This window comes from Hylobates moloch, unplaced genomic scaffold (genome assembly GCF_009828535.3).
Source record: "Hylobates moloch isolate HMO894 unplaced genomic scaffold, HMol_V3 SCAFFOLD_2, whole genome shotgun sequence".
Taxonomy (NCBI): domain Eukaryota; kingdom Metazoa; phylum Chordata; class Mammalia; order Primates; family Hylobatidae; genus Hylobates; species Hylobates moloch.
Genome location: NW_026652277.1, coordinates 70,836,037 through 70,862,574, shown reverse-complemented (window position 1 = coordinate 70,862,574; position 26,538 = coordinate 70,836,037). Strand labels below are relative to the sequence as shown.

Genomic DNA, 26,538 nt, shown 5'->3' with positions numbered 1-26,538 from the left:
TAATAAATGTTGGTGAGGATGTGGAGAAAGGGGAAACTTCATACACTCTTGGTGACCATAAATTATTACAGCCACTATAGAGAAGCAGAAATGGAGGTTTCTTTAAAAACTAAAAATAGAACTATCATGTGATCCAGCAATCTCACTGATAGGTATACACCCTAAAGAAAGGAAATCAATAAATTGAAGAGGTATCTGCATTCCCATGTTTATTGGAGCACTATTCCCAATAGGCAAGATTTGAAATCAACCTAAGTTTCCATCAGAAGATGAACAGATAAAGAAAATATGATACATAAACACAGTGGGATGTCATTAAATCATGAAAAAGAATAAAACCATGTCATTTGCAACAGGATGGACGGAACTGGAGGACATTATGTTAAGTGAAATAAGCCTGGCAGAGAAATACAAAGTTTGTATTATTTCACTTATATGTGGCAGCTAAAAATTAAAACAATGGAGTCATAGAGTTTGAGAATACAATGATGCTGACCAGATGCTGGGAAGGATAGCAAGGAGGGAGAGAGAAAGTGGGATGTTTAATGGGTACGAAATGTAGTTAGAAAGAATAAGGTCTAATATTCTCTACTAAAAATACAAAAAAATTAGCCGGGCGTGGTGGCCGGCGCCTGTAGTCCCAGCTACTCGGAGAGGCTGAGGCAGGAGAATGGCGTGAACCCGGGAGGCGGAGCTTGCAGTGAGCCGAGATTGCGCTACTGCACTCCAGCCTGGGCGACAGAGCGAGACTCCGTCTCAAAAAAAAAAAAAAAGAAAAGAAAGAATAAGGTCTAATATTTGATAGCACCGACAAGGTAACTACAGTCAATAATTCAGAGTATGTCTTAAAATAATGAAAAGGGAAACATTATAATGTTCTTAACTCAAAGAGATGATAAATGCTTTAAGTGATGATACCCGTTACCCTGATTTGATTATTACGTGTTGTATGACTGTATCAAAACGTCACATGTACTATATATACATATATATACCTACTATGATAAAAATTAAAAAATTAAAATTGTACCTAGTATAAAATATGTTCTCGGTTAATATTTATTTTAAAAGTAAATAAATTTATAAATAACACTGGTGTAAATATATAAGAGAAACAGAAATCTTTCTGTAACATTTCAAAACGGATGTAAAATCATCTCTTGAGGGAAACTCATGTCTCTCAGCTTTATCACTTGATTTCATAACCTGCAAAAAATAAAAAAGAAATAAGTTGCTGAAGTTCCATAGTCCTAACCTATGTCCATGAAAAAACATAAGTTCTCCCCAAAACATGATTGATGATGAATAAATTTTCATATAATACAATGTGATTTAATTCATATTCTTTTTAGGTTTCATTAAAAACAAACATAAGTGCATAATAAGCACAATGTTCTACAAATATTTGCTGAAAGAACTTTTTCTTTCTTTACTTTTTAAACTTCTGTTTTCACATAAATCTATAATTCAATGTAGCAGTCACCTAGTCAAGGTTTTACTGGGCACTATTTTTAAACATGTTATGACAACTAAGGATGACATATAATACATGTAATATAATCACTAGTTTAATTACTACATTGATTTTTTTAGCTTTATTAAGTTACAATTGACAAATAAACATCGTATATATTTGAAATGTAAACATGACATTTTAATGTACATATATTATGAAATGATTTCCATAATCAAGCTTATCAACCTATCCATCACTTCACATATTTACTTTTGTGTGTGAGAACACTTGAGATAAATTTTTAGGCAAACTTCTAATGTATAATACATTATGATAAACTGCAATTAATACTACATAGTGATAATTATAGTATATGTTTCAATGAATTCAAACAGACATAAAACATATAAATATCTTGATTAACTTCTAAGTAAGATTTTGGAAGCTTTTTTTTTCTATTTTAGAATATATATGCTAAAATTTCTATTTTAGTGATATCCTTCTCCATTTTCACATGTGCAAATGCCACATCCTTGAAAAATCCTTTGTTTTCTAATGGTCTTCTTGTTATTGTTGTTACTGACTTCTCTGATTAAAACAAATTAAACAACTGTAGTTATTTCAGAATGTCCTTACAACTTTTGTAGCTTCATTCCTTCTTGTCGTTTTTAGCTTTTTAACTTTTCAAATCTGGTTGATGTCAATAAATAGGAATCAAACCATAAATGTCTTTATATCTAAACATAAATTTCAACATACCTGAGTGTATAATTTTACACGTAATTATAAGTGCCACATGTCACCACTAGATATGTGCCTTTTGAACTAAGTAGCTAATTGCAAAATCTCTCCATGAAGAAATACCTTATTTAATAAAGATAATCACTGTTAGTTATTTTATCAGCCACCATTTTTCTGATATTAAGGTCTAACAGTACCAAGTTAAAAGATTCACTAATAGTTAAAAGATATTATGGATATAAATTTTTATTGTAGAAATTACTTAAAATCAGTATCCTAGGGTAATTTCATAATAAATGACATACCTTCTAAAGGTCAATGAATATAAATAATTAAATGTCTACATCTACAGATAGATAGGCAGATGGGGAAAAATGTATAAGAAGAAAGGAAAAAAGAATCGAAACAAAGCAATGAGTAATTTCCATAAAGATATTTCAGGCAGAAGAAAGTTGAAAGGGTTTGAAATTCATAAAAGAAGATAATACTTGGGAAATGAATTGTAAATGAGAGGCTCTGTAGGAGACTGTAATAGTAGTTAAAGTGATGAAACACTGATTTAAATCTGTGAGAGGGAAGATGAAGTCAAATTGAACAATTTGAGATATTTTTATTTAGTAGAATTGAAAGAAAGATGGTCAAGAATGACTCTGGACTTTCTAACTTTAGAAATTTAGTAATATCATTTATAGAAATAAAGAGGAAAAAAGATTTGAGACCATTTGAATCTCATGTTTTTCTTATCATTTTAGGTTAGGTTTTTGTGCAGCATCCTGATGGAACTTCAATATACACTTGATACTGTGAGCATGAAATTTTCAAGGCAAGTTGCATCTGCTGATGACTTTCTTAGCAATATAACCAATCCAGATCTTATTTTCAACTCAAGAAATTTATATTCCACTGTTTATTGGATATTTTCACTGAGATGTCTCACAGACATCTAAAACTTAACATTCGCCAACTTGGAATTTATTACCATTGCTCAAAATCTACTCCTTTTCCAATATCGCTTAGCTTGAAAATAACACTACCATCTCTCAAACACATTTAAAAAAATCCTATGGATGGCAGCGGTGGCCTGTTTGGTGCTGCTGCAGCCATAATGCTGGCTTCAGTGAGAGACGTGCAGTAGAGGCTGTGCACTCCATGTAGCCAGCGAGAACCCTGCCCGCTTCGGAGTTGGCAGAGCGGGAGCCGGGTACTCCCTGGGTGCAGCTGCGGCTGCCTAGCCACGGATACCGACCGGGGCATCCCTATGCTCTTCCGGCTGGGAGCAGGCAGGAGCCCCACCCTCCTGAGTGCAGCTGCAGCTGTGGACTCAGGCACCTCTGCACTCTTGGGAAGGAACTGGAAAGGACTGTCCTTTCTCTCAGGCTCAGAGGTGCCTGCTCCCACTGCCTGGCCTTTCCCCACTCCCAGCACCGACTCTGATTTCATAGCAAATTTGAGGCCAAGATCAAAGCTATTGCAACCCGGCCAGGTGTGAGCAAGCTCCGGGCAGTGCTGACTCCAGACTTTGGGTGCTGACAAGCACAGGAGGGAATCCTGGGCACCATCATCAGTGGTAGAAGGCGGGCAGACTCCTTGGTGGAAAGGGGTGGGTCCCTGGTGAAGCCCCACCTTTAAGCGGGAGAAGGCCTGAATCCTGGGGGCCAGGCTGCCAGTCCTTGGACCGGAGTGGAAACTTACGGTGCTTTTTCTGGGCCTGCCCATGGCCACCCAGGAGCCAGTCAGCATGCACTTCCCTCTGAAGCCCATAAAAGCCCTGGATTCAGCCAGACTTGAAGAGACATTGGGACGGCCAGCTGCATAGAGTACCTACCCATTCCGGTGTCTCCTCTCTGCGGAATGCTGAACACTGTCAGGACACCCTGGCCGTGGAGAGGAGCTACCCACTCCAGGTGTCCTCTGAGCTGTTCTATCACTCAATAAAGCTTCTCTTCACCTTGCTCACCCTCCACTTGTCCACATACCTAATTCTTCCCGGGCACGGGATAAGAACACGGGAACCGCTGAATAGTGGGGCTGAAAAAACTGTAACAAATAGGGCTGAAACATGTTCCTTGCTCATCACGTTTCTAGCAGCAAGAAGGAAAGAAGAGCTGCAGCCCTTCAGGGAGCTGTGACACCTTGTTTGGGACTCAATTATACTCTGATTACACTTACTAAAATTACTGAGAGTTTAGAAGTCCAAATGTCTTTAAGAAATTTATTTCTATTCCCTTTTGCATGATTTAACAATTCCTCTCTCTCTTCTTTATACCTTTTTCTTTTTAACATTTATAGATATGTAATAGTTGGAAATTCTTCTTTGTACCTTGTCTCTTGACTTTTGTAACAATGTTACTCATAATTTTTGTCTTGCCTATTTATTTCTAACACATGGATGGCACCTGGAAGCTTGATTAAAAAGAAAAACAAAGATATAAAGAAGAGAGAGAGGAATTGTTAAATCATGCAAAAAAGAATAGAAATAAATTTGTTAAAGACAGTTGGACTTCTAAACTCTTAGTAATTTTAGTAAGTGTAATCAGAGTATAATTGTGTAGAAAGATGTCAGCATGTAATGAGTTATATAAAGAAGATGAAGGAATAAAAGCTATTTTATCAAGAAACAAGGCAAAGAAGAAATAAAAGAGAATAAAAATTCTGACAAGATTGGAGGAAATGTTGATAAATTTATGAATTAGATAAATTTGCAGAGGTCATTATTAAGAGTGTCTTTTTCTATAAAGTAGCATAGATTTTCTTAAGAATTATGAAATTAATTGTAGAATGGGAAATTAGAGATAGCAGCTTAGGTTTTAAAAAGCCTTCAGTTTTTCAAAAATGCCATCTGAAATCAGGATTAGTATATTATTTCATGTAATTATGACATACTTAAAACTACCTCTATATAAATATTTCTTCTAATATTACAAATCTCTTTCAATGTATATAGTATCAGGTTGGTACAAAGTACTTGTGATTTTTGCCATTGGAATTAATAGCAAAAACTTTTTTTTTTTAAATTGTCCTTTAAGTTTTAGGGTACATGTGCACAATGTGCAGGTTTGTTACATATGTATCCATGTGCCATGTTGGTGTGCTGCACCCATTAACTCGTCATTTAGCATTAGGTGTATCTCCTAATGCTATCCTTCCCCCGTCCCCCCAACCCACAACAGTCCCTGGAGTGTGGTGTTCCCCTTCCTGTGTCCATGTGTTCTCATTGTTCAATTCCCACCTATGAGTGAGAACATGCGGTGTTTGGTTTTTTGTCCTTGCGATAGTTAACTGAGAATGATGATTTCCAGTTTCATCCATGTCCCTACAAAGGACATGAACTCATCATTTTTTATGGCTGCATAGTATTCCATGGTATATATGTGCTGCATTTTCTTAATCCAGTCTATCGTTGTTGGACATTTGGGTTGGTTCCAAGTCTTTGCTATTGTGAATAGTGCCACAATAAACATACGTGTGCATGTGTCTTTATAGCAGCATGATTTATAGTCCTTTGGGAATATACCCAGTATTGGGATGGCTGGGTCAAATGGTATTTCTAGTTCTAGATCCCTGAGGAATCGCCACACTGACTTCCACAATGGTTGAACTAGTTTACAGTCCCACCAACAGTGTAAAAGTGTCCCTATTTCTCCACATCCTCTCCAGCACCTGTTGTAACCTGACTTTTTAATGATGGCCATTAAAAAACTTTTGCACCAATCTAATATATCCCTTATAGGACAAGTGTATTTTGTAACTTATCACGTCTGAATCCCTAGTGCCTAACATCAGGTTCCAAGTAAATTTTTATGAACAAAAAACGATGTAGATAAGCCTCCTCAGTGTGTATTACCAACACACTGGATTTTAACTTATTATCTAGTTAAAAAAAATGTTCAGTGGTTTCCCAGTGATTTCAAATTTCTAGGTTTAATTACATTTATAAAACATTACTCCTTGGCCTAGACTTTAGTTATAATATTTTTTTCTTCCGACAGTATTATTTTCCCTTTTATCATAATCTCACTGTCATCTCTATCCTTTTTAATTTCATGTTGCCTCACATTTTTACTTATCTCATTTGTTTATGCTCTGATTATATATGTAGATTCAGATTCAGCTAAAAATTTTGGAATATGTACTATGTGTTAGATACAGTTCTCTGAAGATTTAGATCATTTAAAACTGTAAGATAATAAATCACAAGTGCTGTAACTTTGTTTTCCTTTATTGAAATTTAGCTAAAAATTTACAAAGACACTATTAGAACCTTTAAGGTCTCAGACCACTTTGCAAGTTACGGAATTTCAAGCCAATGACCGACAAAGATAGAGAGAAAAGGTGGCAGCAGTGCCTATGGTAGATAATGATGGGCTTGTAGAACCACAGTAACCCAAGGTGCCTCAAAACTATAACAATTGTACTCAAAGAGATTCAGAGATTCCTGTCAGAGGCCATACAGTATCTGACTTCTGTAATCCAGAATGTTTATAAGATTATGCTTTCTGCACTCTCAGGACATTTCAAGTTTCCAAAAGCAACTGGTTGGGTGAAAGTTAGTGCATTGTTTATTTATTATCACTGATAACTACCATAGTGAGGTACTCAATAAAAATGGGTTACATTACATCAACTCTGGGTGAGATATATAGAAGGGAAATTTCATTTCTCTTAAACATTAAAATGTTTAGAGACACATATCCCGAAATATAACCCTAACATGTAGATGAGAATTTGAACCTAGATATTATGTGCAATGGAGCTTGTTAGATTATTAACTAGTTTAAAAAATACCTTAGTTTATAATTATTTTATGGATACTCTCCCAATACAAAATACAATATGAAGTATATAGGATATATTTAATACCTAGCTATCAAGTTGAACAGATGTTGACATGTAAGATCTATCAGTAGTTTTCAAAGTGAAATAGATAATATGCAATAGAAAATCAGTAAAAGAGGAGGCAAAATGTTCTTTTATGTTATGCTCTTCAAGAGCATGACTGAAAATATTCACAAATCCCATGAAGTCTTGCTGTCTTATTATACTATTAATTTAAGAGTCAGCTTGCCTAATATTTTTTAATGGCAAAACTGCAATTACTTTTGCACCGACCTAATAGGAATAACTAGAAAAATAAATAGATGCAGACCTGACATTATAACTATAACAATTATAACTACTATAACAATTATATCTACTATAACAGTTGTAACTACGATAGCAATTAGAATGTCAGGTCAGCATCTATTTATTTTTCCAGTTATTACTACTAGGTTGGTGCAAAAGTAATTGTGGTTTTGCCATTAAAAGTAAAGATTAAAGCAAGCCTGAAAAGAGAAAGTATAATTATTAATTTAGAAAGCAAAAATATTAGACATTGGAGAGACACAGTTATGATTCTTTTGTGAAAAATGGATCACAGAATTATTATATAAGAATATTTTTATTAATTTTATTATAACAAATATTGTCAATTATCACAGGCAAACAGAAGAAAAGGCTTGTCATAGCAAACTTGGAAGAATATAATAAACTGGAAAGATTATATCACGTACACACATCTATATTTATACATATCGATGTGTGTATATTTATATGTGTATATAACTCCATATACAATGACACATATTTCATTTTAGGAGTAGTCACCATGCATTTCCATAAAGATATAAAACAAACAGATTATGACTGGGTCATTTCAGTTTATTTCAGTTATCTTAATATTCATCATCTCACAAAAAATAATTGACATTAAGATAGCTGAATTAGAAACTGGAGTTAGAATCCAATAATCTGTGAAAATCTGTACTTCAAAAACCCTTGCAGGTGTGTGATGACAAGGCATACTAAAGTTTGAGAACCAATGTTATGTAGAAAAAAAGTATAATCCTGCCATTTCACTTGTTAGAACTGCTTTCTGGATATTCAATCGTGATTCTCCATGTAACTTGTATTTTTCCACAAATATCAATAACACTAAAATATTATTTTTGCTTTTCTTAATTCATATCCTTTATCTGGGAGAATTCATCCACTTGCTTGGATTCAATATTCATCAGAATCTGTTTCCTTTAGATATTTTCCCTATTTCTTCTTTCTCCATTCTTTCATCTCTGTAAATAGCACCTACATTTTTCAGTTGATCAAGCCAAAAATCAGATAGAGATTATTAACTCTTTTTCTGTCTTCTTCCATGTCTCCTGTGGCCTACATATGTTAAGAAAGGAAGTTTTAATGATTTTCTATTTTTTAACCTTAATATAGTTCCTTATTTCTTCAGGCCTAGAATGCACAAAAGATATTACAAAATATTTAATCTTCACCATTGCTAACATTCAAAAGCTCGTAATTACAAGTAAAATGTACACCAAGTGAAATGCACAATTTAATTGTAAAATATAAGTAGGTTTAACATAACGCTGTCTTATCAATTATAGCATTTTTCCCTCACCCCCAGATATTTCTCTTTTGCCCTTTTCAGTCAATCAGCCACACTTCTGGGGGGTATTTGCAGCCATCCTCCTTGAGGGTATATCTGTTCTGATATTTTGTTTTTCACACCAAATTAATGTTATCCCTTTAGAACTTCATATAATTAGAATTTTACAATATACACTCTTGTTTTTGAGATTCACACCTGGTTTTGCACGTAGCAGTAATTTTTTCCTTCTATCTCTAAGAAATATCACATTGTATGAATATACAACATCCTCCCCACCTTCACATTGCAACCAGAATCACAAATAATGCCAAAATGTCACTTTAACTTTTTGTCCTACGAGCATCTGTGGTGTTCAGTAATTGCTTCATCTGAGTACTTTTCCACATGTAATGGAACCCAGTATGACATAAGGATTAACTACATTAATCTGGGAAAATAATATCTGAATTTGAACTCTGTTTCTCCAATTCAATTACCTCTATGATCTTAGACAAGTAATGTAAGTTGTCTGTGTCTCAGAATTCTTAACATTAAGATGGATGTAATAATAAGTACCTCGTTAAATTATTGGAGTTTACAAAATTAACAAAACCATAAAGCAGTTAAATAGCATGACACATATATGGACTCAAAGTATTAGCTACATTATTATTTTTACTGTCTACTTATCTGTGTTTAAAACTGTTTAATAAGCTTCCTCTGGGCAGGAACCACTGTTTTTATATAACTTGATGTGGTAGGTGGCAATACATTTTAATTCAAGGAATGAATGAATTACATTATTATGGAGAGCACACTATTATACGAATTATTGCCACCCAGCATGTATTTCTCATGTTTCACTGTCGAGAATAGAATTTATTTAACTTATTGTGACAAATACTGTAATTGTCCCTCAATACCCATTCTCTCATTCTTTGTTTTGGCCATATAATCCCCCGAGGTTTCTGACATAGCACACACTATATTTCCTAACTTATCTTTCAATAGTTGAAGCTTTATGACTAAGTAACTACCAATGAATTCTAAAAGAATTGGGAATTGCAACTTTTGTATGCCATCCTTACAAGAAGACTGCCTGACCTCTACCTCCTCTTTCTTAGTGTCACTGGTTCGAATGTGGCTGAGGTCCTTGTGAACTGTTTTAGCCTTGCAGATGAGGTCAGTAAGTTAGGGGAGTACAGATCAACAGGAAAAATGGGAACTGGGTCTCCGCATGACCACTTAGAAATTTTTTTTGTGGGGGTGCAACTTGGACTACTTACAAACTTTTAGACTGTTAGTTGAAAGATGAAATGCTAGTTTACTTTGACTGGACCATTCTATTTTTTTGTTTTATTTTTAAAGCAGCTTAGCCTGTACTTTAAATAGTGCACTAATTCCCGAAGAAAGGAATGTAAATGGCCAAAAGAATCACCAAGGCTTCTGAATAAATGCACTATAGATTTAGTTGTCAGGACTGACTTTTAAAATGACGCTAGAGAATTGGGCCACTGGAGCATTACTGACTTTTCTACAATCAGAAAACTACCTATGGAAATGACAATTGTAACCATAAGTCCTAGCTCCAGATCCATGGGCAGATAAAGCTATAACCAGAGAAATTCACAACCATGAAGCTGTTATTATGAAGAAGTTGACAATGAAAACTCAGATGTCCTCACAATGGACTTGCCAGCAGTAATTGAATAATTAGCAGAAGAGTGACATCTGCCTCACTCTGTATTCTAAATCGCACTTGAATGTCCCTGAGGGTGAACACTTAATTATCCATAACTGTTGCTGCAAAGGTGTCTGTGGAATTTTATATTTATATTTTCAGCCTCTGCAAGGCAAGAGGGACGTTGACATTGAACAGAGTTTGAAAAAAATGTTGAACACCAATGCACTTGATTCTGTGCATAGGGTATGAGTTTCAATTGCAAAATTTTAAACCGTGTTACCATAGGAGTGTGACTGAACTCTCTGAGTCTAAAAGATAACTGCCTAATGTCATAATAACCCCAATGTAGTGAGTGATTATTGCATATGGATAAGCTAAACGAATTATAGAAATGACACAAGGAACAAGGGAAATGATTTTAAGTTCTTTGTTAGAAATTAACTACACTATATGTGAAACAGTGCATAGAACTTCAAGTGGACTGGAAAATCTTTACAACGAAAACCTTAAATATCAAATAATCACTTCCCTTAACATGAGAGGACATATTCTGTGTGATTTCATTTTTTCTAAATTTATTGAGACGTTATGGCCCAGCACACAATTTATCTTGCTGACCACTCTGTTGTACTAGAAAATAATTTGTTGTATAATTGTTGTTTGTAGTGGTTTATAAATATAAATTAGTTTGAGTTAGTTTTTCATCTTCTTGAAGTTTTCTATCTTACTCATTTTCTATTTGTTCTATGAAATATTACTGTCCTATAATTATCTGTCTCTCTGTTCTTTCAGTCCATTGGCTTATATTTAATATATTTTAAAAATTCTAATATTAGGTTCATACATATTTAGATCTACAACACATTTTTGTTGTTGATGGTATGATTTTAATGATTTTTACTATGAAATGCCTTTTGTTATGTCTGATAATACTGTACACCCTGAAGTCTAGTTAGTGTGGTATAATATCCAGATTTCTAATGATTAATGCTTTCAGGGTAATCTTTTTCAATATTTTTGCTTTTATCTTTACTTCATTTTCAATGCATATCTCCTCTTAATGACACATTGTTTAATTTTACTTTTTAATTCACTTTTTTCTCTTAATTGAAGCATTTCTCTATCTGTATTTAATATAATTTATATGACTGAGATTAACTCTACCATATTGCTGTATGTTTTCTATTTGTTATATCGATTGTATTTTTCCTTTTTCATCTTGATGGTTAATTTTAGGCACTAATTTCATTGGGACATAGGGTTCCCAGCTATGTTGTCAAACAATATTGTATGTTTGTGCAAGGATTTTTTCTTGAGATTAATAATTAAATCAGCAGAATGAGTAAAGTGAATTGCCCTTCCTAATGTGAGTGGGCCTCATTCAATCAGGTGAAAGTGCCAGAACAAAGAAAGCTGATGCAGGCCCCAGTAGAACAGCATTCCTCCTGCCTGACTACCTTCTAACTGGCATATCAGCTTTTTCCTGCCTTCAGACTGATACTGAAACATTGACTTTTCCTGCCTCTCCAGCCTGCCAGCTTTCAGACTGGAACTACACCATTGGCTCTCCTGGGTCTCCAAGTTGCTGCCTCACCCTGCACACCTTGAGACTTGTCACATCCACAATCTTGTGAGCCAATTATTTATAATAAATCTCTCTCAGGTAAAGAAAAAAAGAAAGAAAAGAAATAAAGAAGGAAATTATATTGATTCTGTGTCTGGAGAATGCTAATACACCACCTAGTCTATCTGCATTTGAATTATTTGAGAAATGTTTTAGCGTTCAAGTGTATTTCCTTTACAACAATTTAGACCAACTGTATCTATCTATATATTTATTCCAACGGTTGCTATAGGATTCACAATAAACATCTGGTAGATTCTATTTACGTTACTGAAAGTTTTAGATGTTTCCCGATTTCTTCTCCCTCTTTCTCCAGTTTTAACTAAACCTTCCTAATTTCCTTCTCCTTCCATTTCTGGATCATCTGGAATATTAATAAGTCTGGACTTTCCTCCTTTAAGGAGCTGAGCCTTTGTCATTCCAGATATCATCCACGCATAGTGTTATAAGGCCAGTTAAATAAATATTTTCTTCATCTATTAGAAATGCGTTCTCATATTAATTTCCCAAATTTTAGTGAATCAATTAAAATTTTAACTATTCTTTTTTTAATTATAATTTAAGTTCTAGGGTGCACTTGCACAGTGTGCAGGGTTTTTTTTTTTCTATTTCCTATTCCTACTTTTATTCTGGGAAGCTCACAAGCCCAATAGAAAAAAAAATGTGGCCACTTCTTGGGTGTGGTCTTACAGTAGTTTTTTTTTTTTTTTTAGGGAAATCTATTTATTTATTTTTTATTTTATTTTATTATTATACTTTAGGTTTTAGGGTACATGTGCACAATGTGCAGGTTTGTTACATATGTATCCATGTGCCATGTTGGTTTTCTGCACCCATTAACTCGTCATTTAGCATTAGGTATATGTCCTAATGCTCTCCCACCCCCATCCCCCCAACCCACAACAGTCCCTGGAGTGTGATGTTCCCTTTCCTGTGTCCATGAGTTCTCATTGTTCAATTCCCACCTATGAGTGAGAACATGCGGTGTTTGGTTTTTTGTCCTTGCGATAGTTTACTGAGAATGATGTTTTCCAGTTTCATCCATGTCCCTACAAAGGACATGAACTCATCATTTTTTATGACTGCATAGTATTTCATGGTGTATATGTGCTACATTTTCTTAATCCAGTCTATCGTTGTTGGACATGTGGGTTGGTTCCAAGTCTTTGCTATTGTGAATAGTGCCGCAATAAACATACGTGTGCAGGTGTCTTTATAGCAGCATGATTTATAGTCCTTTGGGTATATACCCAGTAATGGGATGGCTGGATCAAATGGTATTTCTAGTTCTAGATCCCTGAGGAATTGCCACACTGACTTCCACAATGGTTGAACTAGTTTATAGTCCCACCAACAGTGTAAAAGTGTTCCTACTTCTCCACATCCTCTCCAGTACCTGTTGTTTCCTGACTTTTTAATGATCACCATTCTAACTGGTGTGAGATGGTATCTCATTGTGGTTTTGATTTGCATTTCTCTGATGGCCAGTGATGATGAGCATTTTTTCATGTGTTTTTTGGCTGCATAAATGTCTTCTTTTGAGAAGTGTCTGTTCATGTCCTTTGCCCACTTTTTGATGGGGTTGTTTGTTTTTTTCTTGTAAATTTGTTTGAGTTCATTGTAGATTCTGGATATTAGCCCTTTGTCAGATGAGTAGGTTGCAAAAATTTTCTCCCATTCTTTAGGTTGCCTGTTCACTCTGATGGTAGCTTCTTTTGCTGTGCAGAAGCTCTTTAGTTTAATGAGATCCCATTTGTCAATTTTGGCTTTTGTTGCCATTGCTTTTGGTGTTTTAGACATGAAGTCCTTGCCCACACCTATGTCCTGAATGATATTGCCTAGGTTTTCTTCTAGGATTTTTATGGATTTAGGTCTAACATATAAGTCTTTAATCCATCTTGAATTAATTTTTGTATACGGTGTAAGGAAGGGATCCAGTTTCAGCTTTCTACATATGGCTAGCCCGTTTTCCAAGCACCATTTATTAAATAGGGAATCCTTTCCCCATTGCTTGTTTTTGTCAGGTTTATCAAAGATCAGATAGTTGTAGATATGCAGCATCATTTCTGAGGGCTCTCTTCTGTTCCATTGATCTATGTCTCTGTTGTGGTAGCAGTACCATGCTGTTTTGATTACTGTAGCCTTGTAGTATAGTTTGAAGTCAGGTAGCATGATGCCTCCAGCTTTGTTCTTTTGGCTTAGGATTGACTTGGCGATGCAGGCTCTTTTCTGGTTCCATATGAATTTTGAAGTAGTTTTTTCCAATTCTGTGAAGAAAGTCATTAGTAGCTTGATGGGGATGGCGTTGAATCTATAAATTACCTTGGACAGTATGGCGATTTTCACGATATTGATTCTTCTTATCCAGGAGCATGGAATGTTCTTCCATTTGTTTGTGTCCTCTTTTATTTCATTGAGCAGTGGTTTGTAGTTCTCCTTGAAGTGGTCTTTCACATCCCTTGCAACTTGGATTCCTAGGTATTTTATTCTCTTTGAAGCAATTGTGAATGGGAGTTCACTCAGGATTTGGCTCTCTGTTTGTCTGTTATTGGTGTATAGGAATGCATGTGATTTTTGCACATTGATTTTTTATCCTGAGACTTTGCTGGATTTGCTTATCAGCTTAAGGAGATTTTGGGCTGAGATGATGGGGTTTTCTAAAAATACAATCATGTTATCTGCAAACAGGGACAATTCGACTTCTTCTTTTCCTAATTGAATACGCTTTATTTCTTTTTCTTGCCTGATTGCCCTGGCAAGAACTTCCAACACTATTTTGAATAGAAGTGCTGAGAGAGGGCAGCCCTGTCTTGTATCAGTTTTCAAAAGGAATGCTTCCAGTTTTTGCCCATTCACTATGATATTGGCTCTGGGTTGGTCATAAATAGCTCTTATTGTTTTGAGATGCGTCCCATCAATACCTAGTTTATTGAGAGTTTTTAGCACGAAGAGCTGTTGAATTTTGTTGAAGGCCTTTTCTGCATCTATTGAGATAATGATGTGGTTTTTGTCTTTGATTCTGTTTACATGATGGACTATGTTTATTGATTTGTGTATGTTGAACCAGCCTTGCATCCCACAGATGAAGACAACTTGATCATTGTGGTTAAGTTTTGTAATGTGCTGCTGGATTTGGTATGCCAGTATTTTATTGAGGCTTTTTGCATCGATGTTCATCAGGGATATTGGTCTAAAATTCTCTTTTTTGCTTGTGTCTCTGCCAGGCTTTGGTATCAGGATGATGCTGGCCTCATAAAATGAATTAGGGAGGATTTCCTCTTTTGCTATTGATTGGAATAGTTTCAGAAGGAATAGTACCAGCTTCTGCTTGTGCCTCTGGTAGAATTCGGCTGTGAGTCTGTCTGATCCTGGACTTTTTTTAGTTGGTAGGCTATTAATTATTGCCTCAATTTCAGAGCCTGTTATTGGTCTATTCAGGGATTCAACTTCTTCCTAGTTTAGTCTTGGGAGGGTGTATGTGTCCAGGAATTTATCCATTTCTTGTAGATTCTCTAGTTTATATGCATAGAGGTGTTTATAGTATTCTCTGATGGTAGTTTGTGTTTCTGTGGGATCGGTGGTGATATCCCCTTTATCATTTTTTATTGCATCTATTTGATTCTTCTCTCTTTTCTTCTTTATTTGTCTTGCTAGCAGTCTATCAATTTTGTTGATCTTTTCAAAAAACCAGATCCTGGATTCACTGATTTTTTTAAGGGTTTTTTTGTGCCTCTATCTCCTTCAGTTCTGCTCTGATCTTAGTTATTTCTTGCCTTCTGCTAGCTTTTGAATGTGTTTGCTCTTGCTTCTCTAGTTCTTTTAATTGTGATGTTACAGTGTCAATTTTATATTTTTCCTGCTTACTCTTCTGGGCATTTAGTGCTATAAATTTCCCTCTACATACTGCTTTAAATGTGTCCCAGAGGTTCTGGTATGTTGTGTCTTTGTTCTCATTGGCTTCAAAGAACAGCTTTATTTCTGCCATCATTTCATTATTTACCCAGTAGTCATTCAGGAGCAGGTTGTTTAGTTTCCATGTAGTTGAGTGGTTTTGAGTGAGTTTCTTAATCCTGAGTTCTAGTTTGATTGCACTGTGGTTTGAGAGACAGTTTGTTATAATTTCTGTTCTTTTACATTTGCTGAAGATTGCTTTACTTCCAACTATATGGTCAATTTTGGAATAAGTGCGATGTGGTGCTGAGAAGTATGTATATTCTGTTGATTCGGGGTGGAGAGTTCTGTAGATGCCCATTAGGTCCGCTTGGTGCAGAGCTGAGTTCAATTTCTGGATATCCTTGTTAACTTTCTGTCTCATTGATCTGTCTAATGTTGACAGTGGGGTGTTAAAATCTCCCATTATTATTGTGTGGGAGTCTAAATTTCTTTCTAGGTCTCTAAGGACTTGCTTTATGAATCTGGGTGCTCCTGTATTGGGTGCATATATATTTAGGATCATTAGCTCTTCTTGTTGAATTGATTCCTTTACCATTATATAATGGCCTTCTTTGTCTCTTTTGATCTTTGTTGGTTTAAAGTCTGTTTTATCAGAGATTAGGATTGTAACCCCTCCTTTTTTTGTTTGTTTGTTTTCCATTTGCTTGGTAGATCTTCCTGCATCCCTTTATTTTGAGTCTATGTGTGTCTCTGCATGTGAGATGGGTTTCCTGAATACAGCACACTGATGGGTCTTGACTCTTTATCCAATTTGCCAGTCTGTGTCTTTTAATTGGAGCATTTAACCCATTTACATTTAAGATTAATATTTTTATGTGTGAATTTGATCCTGTCATTATGATGTTAGCTGGTTATTTTGCTCGTTAGTTGATGCAGTTTCTTCCTAGCATCACTGGTCTTTACAACTTGGCATGTTTTTGCAGTGGCTGGTACCGGTTGTTCCTTTCTATGTTTAGTGCTTCCTTCAGGAGCTCTTGTAAGGCAGGCCTGGTGGTGACAAAATCTCTCAGCATTTGCTTGACTATAAAGGATTTTATTTTTCCTTCACTTACGAAGCTTAGTTTGGCTGGATACGAAATTCTGGGTAGAAAATTCTTTTCTTTAAGAAGGTTTAATATTGGCCCCCACTCTCTTCTGGCTTATAGAGTTTTTGCTAAGAGATCAGCTGTTAGTCTGATGGGCTTCCCTTTGTGGGTAACCTGACCTTTCTCTCTGGCTGCCCTTAACATTTTTTCCTTCATTTCAACTTTGGTGAATCAGACAATCATATGTCTTGGAGTTACTCTTCTCAAGGAGTATCTTTGTGTCATTCTCTGTATTTCCTGAATTTGAATGTCAGCCTGCCTTGCTAGGTTGGGGAAGTTCTCCTGGATAATATCCCATTCTATCTTTTTTATGGTCTTCATATCTGCCCACACTTTTAAAATTTCATCATCATTACTGTAGTTTAAACTCAAATTTTGACCTAGACTCCTATACCATTGTAACTTTCTAAATGTGTTTATCATCTCATTAAGAGAGTTGTAATTTCAATAAAACAAAATGAATTGCAGTGGACTCTTTACAACATTATTTGTTTTTCAAATTATGCCAAATATGCCTCAGGCAAAAGCTCATCTATGACAGGGTAGTGTCTTTTTAAATGACATTTCAAAACAATTTTATTTAACAGTTCACAGTGGTATTATCATATAAAATTTAAGTTAAACATACATACAACAATATGTTTTTACTGTGGCCAAACTGATCGTCACATTATTATCTCCAGTTAATGTGAGATATCTCTGATAGCTTTCGTTTATATTTCCTAGTAATTGAGCACAGAAACTGTAACCTCCATTTTGTTGTTCTACATGTTAGTTTCCACTGACATCTCTATGGTTATCGTAATGTGTTTTGCAGTCACGTTAAATAAAAGTGAACGGCATGATCATGTAATAGAGAAAGTCGTGAATTAAGCATAAGACTTCTTCATCCACTTCTATTTTGTCTCCTCTGGGTACAGCTGCTTCACAAAAATGGTTTATTCCTGTGTCAGCCACATGACCCTGAAACTCTTTCTCCAGAATTTTCTCTTATAAAACTATCCTGTAAAATGTTGTCAGCACAATCTTTCAGAGTTTCAGACCTGATCATGTCATTCTCCTACTCTATCTAAAATGGTCTACGACACATTTTTGCTTGTAGAATAGAATTGTAACTTCTGGTTCTGACATTGAAGAATGTGCACGGTCTTGCCCCAAACCTCTTTGTATAGTATATATTCCATTAAGAAATCTCTGTTTCCCTGTGTTATAGTCAAGGTAAATCACACCTTAAGTGTATTTCCCTGGATCATTTTCTTTGTTTACATTTTTCCTCTGGCTAGAAATGTTCAAATTTCTCTGCATGTTGAAAGCTCATCTAAACTCCTTTCTGATAAAGTATTAGCCCTGCCTAGAATCTTGATTACGAAAAAAAAAATGGTTTTAGGAAAACATTTTTTTAAAATGGAGAGATCAAACACTGAAAAGGAACAATTTATTATTTCCTCCAACTGAAAAATAACAGCAAAGATTTCCTTTTTAGCAATATCTGTCTCCAGAAACTCAAACCACATTTGCAAAGGCTTACCTCTCTTTGCCCAAATTTCTTTATATATATAAAAATAAATTACATATTCTTTATATATATGAAGAAATTATCTATATGTATATAAATATAAATTGCTTTTACTCTCAGAAGAGCTCTGTCAATGTGATAGATCTTTGGAGTTGCAGGCTAATGGCCTCAGTAGTGACAGGTTGCTTATTTTTCCAGGAGCCAGAATTGGATCTCATTGTTAAGACTTGGGTCATGTGTCAATCTTAAAACAGTGAACATGCCAAAATGATATATACAATTGATTGATTTGATCCTGGTCATGGGTTAATTCCTAGAGCACAAAATTGGGATAAGGTTGAGGAGAATGACTCTTACTAAGATTGTACGGACTGAAAGTAAATTAAAGATGATTCTTCAGAAGAGAATCAGAGTGCCATTAGTAGAAGGGAGAATAGACCAACGCAGAGACAAAGTTCATTACAGATGAATTTTTTATCACTCGGGAGAAATAGTTATTTCATGTCCCCTTGGATTATCACCCAGGTAATATATCCTATCCCACTACTATTATAATGTGTAATAAATATTTACCTTTTCTCCTAGGGTGAGAGTTCCTTTTGGACTTACGGCTTTCAAAAAAATTATTCATAGCACTGTAACATTATATTCAGACATTCAGGACAGATTTAGTAATTTTATAGCATTTTATTAATTTAATGCTTTTCCAATACTTTTATTCATCAAAAATGAGTATCTTAACTGATAATTACTGCATGTACTAAATGTATTTAAATTTCTACTGTAATGATGGAGCATGACAACATGTTGGCCTTCATACATTCTGTGCTAAGAAGCCTAAGAGATCATTGATAGACCTTCTTCTTTTCCAGCAAAAGGTAGTTGCTCCCAATCTTTAACGAGGACCAAGCAATAATTGTATGTAGAATGAATAAGGTAAGAGTTACTAACCTTACTATGAATGGTTATCATTTCACATTGTGAAATGATTGTCACCACCAAGCTAATTTACATATTCATCACAACACGCAGTTACCCTTTTATTGGCGTGTGTGGTGAGAACATTTAAAATCTAGTGTCTCACCAAATTTCAAGAATGCAATATAGTATTATTAATTATAGTCATTATGTTATAAATTAGATCTCCAGAACTTATTCATCTTATAACTGAAAGTTGTACCCTTTGACCAAAATCTCTCTATTGCCTCCATTCCCCAACTCTTGGCAACCACCATTCAACTCCCTGCTTCTATGAGTTTGACCTGTCTTAATTTCACATAAATTTGCAAGTTTTAAAGGAAATAGATTAAACATATTTACTTTTCTGTGTATTATGTGGATCTAACATTTTAATATGAAAAAGTTTGTAGATATTTAAAATGCATTTTAAATGATCACTTTATCTCGTTTTCAACAAGACTGAGAACAATGAGAAGAACTCAGGTCCTTTATAAAACATTCTACATGTTGTTCTTATTTAGATGGTCATCTGAACTGAAAGAATTCTCATATTTTTGAAGTATTTAGAATAAAAGCAGAATGTTTGCCATAATATTTACTTAAACATCTATCATAGGCCTTTGCAATATGACTTGTGAAATTAGCTTGACTAAGGTAAATCTTTAAGTAAAAGTTGTTTTCAAAATCTTAGACACTTCTCAAAAGAAGACATTTATACAGCCAACAAACATATTAAAAAAAGCTCATCATCACTGGTCATTAGAGAAATGCTAATCAAAACCACAATGAGATACCATCTCACACCAGTTAGAATGGCGATCATGAAAATGTCAGAAAAAACAGATGCTGGAGAGGATGTGGAGAATTAGGAATGCTTTTACACTGTTGGTGGGAGTGTAAATTAGTTCAACCATTGTGGAAGACAGTGTGGCAATTTCTCAAGGATCTAGAACCAGAAATACCATTTGACCCAGCAATCCCATTACTGGGTATATACTGAAAGGGTTATAAATCATTCTACTATAAAGACAGATGCACACGTATGTTTATTTCAGCACTGTTCACAATACCAAAAACTTTGAAGGAAAGCAAATGCCCATCAATGCTAGACTGGATAAAGAAAATGGCACATATACACCATGGAATACTATGCAGCCATAAAAAATGATGAGTTCATGTCCTTTGCAGGAACATGGTTGAAGCTGGAAAGCATCATTCTCAGCAAACTAACACAGGAACAGAAAACCAAACGCCTCATGTTCTCACTCATAAATGGGAGTTGAACAATGAGAACACATGGACACAAGGAGGGGAATATCACACACCAGGGCCTGTCAGGAAGTTGGGGGCTAGGGGAGTGATAGCATTAGGAGAAATACCTAATGTAGGTCACAGGTTGATGGGTGCAGCCAACCACCATGGCACGTGTATACCTATGTAACAAATCTGCATCTTCTGCACATGTATCCCAGAACTTAAAGTATATAAAAAACACTTAGTAAAAGTATATGAATTATTAAAGTCTCAGAATTAGTCAAATCATCTCATATTCAGTATTTCTGATTTAGTATGGATTTTATTTATCAAATTTTCAATTAAGTAAAAAATATAATAATCTCTCAAAATCTGTTATATTAAAATATAATGAAGTAATTTTGGACCCCAATATTTTTAGTGTTCTAATGAGCAGAGATCGTAAAACAAAATAAAACAAAACAAAATAAAACTGGACTGAGCTTGATGCAGCTGCAGCTCAACTGGGCCACTGCTGTCTTACAAAAAGTGTTATTTAAATCTGGATTACTCAGATTTTGAGAAAAGAATTAACGTGGGACTGTATTCAGCTAGAGTTCTAAGCCCAGATAATATTTCTAAGGTGGAAGAGCAGATTTTCTGGAAGGGAAAAGGCCTTTCTGTCCTAATTATTCTGTCAAGCCACCAATAATGGGGAAAAATAGGCTTATGCTCAATGATAAGAACAAATATTGTTCTTGGTTTTGAATTTGAAGACAATTTAGACTACACTGGAAAGTAGAGGGAGATTGAGCCACGCCCATGGTGTTGACTGAGGCGTTCGTGACCCTGGGATTGAGGGAAGTATCAAGCTTGAGAGATACTTCTCAGAAGGTTGCTGTCCATGAATTACAGTATTGTAAGTTATTTTCTAGAAAATAGTAGCCTTTTATTATTATCAAACATCCAGTAAAGTCTCATTATTAGTTACTGTGGCTTCTCTGCTGAACTGTGGTGGATTAAAGAGATAGGCCTTTCTCACATAAGGTTCGAAGACAGGAGAAGATCCTTCTTTCTCACCTACCACAGATGCTGTTGTGAGCAATGTCCTTAGAATAGCCTCTGAATGATGCAGTAATCTCATGGGGCTCAAGATGGCCACGTGGCAAGGAGGCTAAGCAGCAGCAGCAGAGGAGCCCATTTGGTAACTTTCTGTGGAAGGTACGACGCGAACATCCCTGAAATGACTGAGAAACTCTGAGGAGGGCTATTTCTGAAAAGAAAAAAAAAAAAAAAAAAAGAAGAAGAAAACTTGTATTTGAAGTCAAAAAGTTTAAACCTTTTTCTTATTATAAATAATAAAGTATAGAAGGTAAATGATTTAAGTTTTAACAGTGAGGTTAGTGTACATTTGATTTTAGAGCTTCAGTTTTATCCTGGTATGTCTGAAAATATGCTCTCTAATGTGGTATCCCATAGCATTAAAAAAAAACTAGCTAAAATGTGAATGCATAATAGAAATGAAACCCTTTCATCTCATTCAGAAGATCAGTGTAAAGCCAATGTATGGTGCTTTACCATTGGTAGGATAAAGGGTGAGCGCCTCCTGCCGAGCTTCAATCCTCTTACTCTGAATAACGGAAAGAAACTCTCCATCACCACTGGGCTGTTAGAAGTAGTTCTCCATAGGAAGCTTTAGAAAGACACCATTCAGACCAGGCTGTGGGACACCTTTATGCCTTGTTAAAGAAACACAGGTATTAAAAGATTAAGGTAGCATTGAATAAAAGGAAGTTTAATGTCTTCCACGGAAATTTTTTAGGATATTACAGGGACTCTATTTCCTCTATGCATGGTATTTTCAAAGACTTTATTTTTTTTGCTTATTGCATGTGACATTTTATACATAGACCCTATATTGCTGTACTCTTGTACAAAGTGCTAAAACATTTTCCCTCATAATATTTGGAATGGAATGTTCTAGAATTTCTTGCTGTGAACACCTGCAGGAAACTATTCATTATGAAGCAGGATAATAAGGTACCAAGACACTACGAAAATGTAATCTGAAAGCTTAAACTTAAGATAGGTTAATTTTTGCAATTGTTAGAGCTATTTCTATATTTTTAAAAAACTATTTTAAGCCTTTTAATGATCTGAGTAAAATTAAGGAATATGACATATAGTGAGCATAGGACTATTTTACAAAGTGACAACCACCCTATGGATAATTTTGTTATGGTCTGACTCTGACTTACCTCTCCAGTCTTGAATTTTATTATTCCATTTTCTGTGTTATATAACATGGCATCTGAATAAACATTTTGCCAAAGAAGATATATGAATGACCAACGGATATAGGAAAAGGTACTCAACATCCCTAGTCATCAGGGCAATATAAATCAAAACCACAGTGAGATGTCATCTCACATCTGTTAGAATGGCTATTATCAAAAAGTAAAACAAACAAACAAACAAACAAACAAACAAAAACTGTTGAAGAGGATGTAGAGAAAAGGGAACCCTTATACATTGTTGGTGGGAATGTAAATTGGTATAGCCATAATGGAAAGCAGTGTGGAGTTTGCTCAAAAATTAAAAGAATAGCTACTACATGCTCTAGCAATTGCCCTTCTTAGTATATATTTAAAGAAAATGAAATGAGTATCATATTCATTGTAGCATTGTTCACAATAGCCAAGATATAAAAACCCAAATGCCTGTAACTGGATTGATGGATAAAGAAAACATGATACACACACAAATGCACACACATTCTAAAATATTATTCAGCCTTAAAAAAGAATAAAATCTTATAATTTGCAACAATATGGATAAACATGAAGAACATTATGGTAAATGAAATAAGCCTGATACAGTAAAACAAAATACTGCATCATTATCATATCACTTAATTTAAAATAAAAAATAAGTTGAACTCATAAAATCAGAGTAGAATAGTGCTTACCTGGGGCTGGGGCCTGGGGGATTAGAGAAATGAGAAAATTTTGGTGAAAGGGCACACCTTTCAGTTATCAGATAAATTCTAGAATTCAAACTGAAGCATAATGACTATAGTTAAAAATAATGTATTATATTTTTGAAATTTGCTAAGTTTGTAGATCTTAAGGATTCTTATTCGCAAAAATGTGGGTATAAATATGCGAGATAACATGTATGAGAATTGAATTAACTTGGTGGTGATAAGTTCATAATGTGTATGTATATACTATATATATATATATGTATATATATATTATATACATTGAATATATACAACTAATTGTATTTGCCAATCATAACTCTGTAAAGTTGGCAAAAATAGTAATAACCCAGCCTTAGGACACTTCTTCAAGAAGATGCTTCAATAAATTATATTTCCTTTTTCTTTTAACCTTTAAGCCTTTTGAATTGTTTCTTTTACCTTTGCTTCAGTTGGCTCCAATTTAAAATAATCATTTAGGATGTTTTTCCAGGAAACTTGTCCTCCCCCTCCCAACCCTAGATAAAGTATTCCTTTTCTATGTGTCTTTGGTTTCATATACTACCTCTACCATCACATTAATTACTAGTTTTATCACACATTCTACACATAATTACTTATTGCTTGTTTGACATCAAGATGATTGAAAAAATACAAAGATTATTCTCACTGAGATTACTTTTTGTGGGCAAAAACAGATATTAAGTAAACAAACAAACAAATGAGAGCATGTTGAAGGCAATAATGATGATTATTACATAAGGGAATTACTGTAATTCTTCTGAAAGCACTAATTACAGTTAGTGGCGTTAATTTTATGTGGGTGGAGGATAGAACAGGAGAACGATAGCACTCAGTATAATTTAGTTTGGGTGGTCAAGGGAAAACATCCCTAAAGAACTCAAAATTGAATAAGGAGAAAGACCTAACCATGAGAGAATATGAAAGAAGGCATTTTTCTAATGCAAAGAAATAGCAAGTGGCAACATATAAATATCCTAAGTTTAAACAAGCTTGGTATAGAAATAGAAAGGAATAGAAGGAAAGTTAGCTGGGTTTAATTAGCAAAGAGGACAGTGGCAGCAGATGAGGGGTCAGAAAATATAATGCTTTCTAGACCATGGTCAGAAGCTTTATTTTGATCACAATTATAATGAAAGATCATGTGAAAATTTTTAATAGAGAAGTTGTGAGAGACAAACCATTGCCTTTTAGTATTCTCTCTCTCTCTCTCTCACAACACACAGACACACACACAAACACACACATAAACACACACCCTTTCTTCCACTTGGTAGAAGAACCTTTGTGTATTACTTGTATGTTTGGTTATTGAAATTTCCCAATCTGCCTTACAGGTAGCTTTGGACATAGAAGTTTGTCCCAGTGGCTTATAAGTAAAAGTGATGTGTGCAATTTCCAGATCATCTTAAAGTTTAATGATAATTATAATTCAGTTTATAATATGATAGTAATATTATTATTAGATAATTATTGGATGTAATTATTAAATTAATAACTATATATTATTTATGAAGAATAACTATAATTCAGAATCAAAATTCTGAATAGTTTTCTCCACTGGCAAGTCTTGACACCTTTGTTCAAAATCAGTTAATCATAGATATGTGGGTTTATTCTGGACTCTCATTTCTATTGATTTACGTGTCTATCCATGTGCTGGTACTACAGTATCTAGATACCATTGTTTCATAGTAAGTTTTGGAACTAGGAAGATGAATCCTTCTGGTGTGTTTTTGTTTTAATTTCCAAGATTGTTTTGTCTATTCTGGGTCACTAGCAATTCCATAAAATTTCTGAATCAACTCGTCAATTTCTACAAGTAAGTAAGCAGGGATTCTGATAAAGGTTTCATTGAAACTATATATCAGTTAAGAGTATTGCCATCTTAATAATGCTAAATCTTTCAATGTATGAAAATAAAATTTTTAAGAATAATTTAAATTCTTAATTTCTTTTGGCAATGTTTTATATTTTGTTCAGAGTATAGGTTTTGCACGTCTTTTGTTAAATATTTTTCTATACATTTTATTCTTTTTGATACTATTGTAAATGAAATTGCTCTCTTTATTTCATTTTTGGAGTTTTCATTACAAGTATTTAGAAATACAGTTCACTTTTGCATATTGATCTTGTATCCTGAAACTTGCTGAACTCACTTAGTTCTAGTATTTTTTATTGGCTGCTTAAAATTTTCTTATATACATCATCATGACGTCTACAAATAAGAATAGTTTAATTTCTTTCTTTCCAATCTGCATGCCTTTTATTTATTTTTCTTGCATAATTTCCCAAGCTAGACTCTTCAGGAAAATGTTGATCGAAGTTGTAAGAGAAAACGTCTTTGTCTGATTCTTGATTTTCATGGGAAAGAGTCACCATTAAATTCAGTGTTAGTGTGGGTTTTTGTAGATGCCCTTCACCTGGTTGAAGATTTTCCCTTTTATTCGTAGTTTGTTGAGTGTTTTTACTATCAAAAAATATGGAATGGTTCGCAAAGTTACGTGTCATCTTTGTTCATGGTCCATACTAATCTTCTTTGTATTTTTCCAATTTTAGTATATGCTGCCAAAATGAGTACAATGTAACATGGTTTTAATTTCTTTATGGTTTTAAAGCTTATTTTATTGTATTAATGATTGCCTTTTTACTCCTTCATTTCCTCCTCCAGATCATATAAACTCATTTACAGCAGGACTCAAATAACTGCAGTCATTATCAAATCTCTAGTTGTTAGCTCTGTGACTTCACATTTTATGTATTTAATCAATAGTTACTGATACTAATGATGGGATATTCAGAAGGCAAGTAGAATAAGCTTTAATTGATGGAATCATTGGAAGACCATGATGTAATTCCATTT

General features: G+C 34.5%; 1 long non-coding RNA gene and 1 other non-coding gene across 2 annotated transcripts; both read right to left on the bottom strand.

The window, feature by feature from the left end:
- Positions 1-1,099: 1,099 nt before the first annotated feature.
- On the bottom strand, positions 1,100-22,300 carry LOC131381632 (uncharacterized). Its single transcript, XR_009210510.1, has 3 exons — positions 22,250-22,300; positions 21,756-21,944; positions 1,100-1,206 (listed from the first exon to the last, which is right to left on the bottom strand). It is a non-coding gene; the product is annotated as an uncharacterized LOC131381632 (long non-coding RNA).
- Positions 22,301-26,151: 3,851 nt separating this feature from the next.
- LOC116477270 (U6 spliceosomal RNA) lies at positions 26,152-26,254 on the bottom strand. The gene has a single exon (XR_004250419.1). It is a non-coding gene; the product is annotated as a U6 spliceosomal RNA (small nuclear RNA).
- Positions 26,255-26,538: the final 284 nt, after the last annotated feature.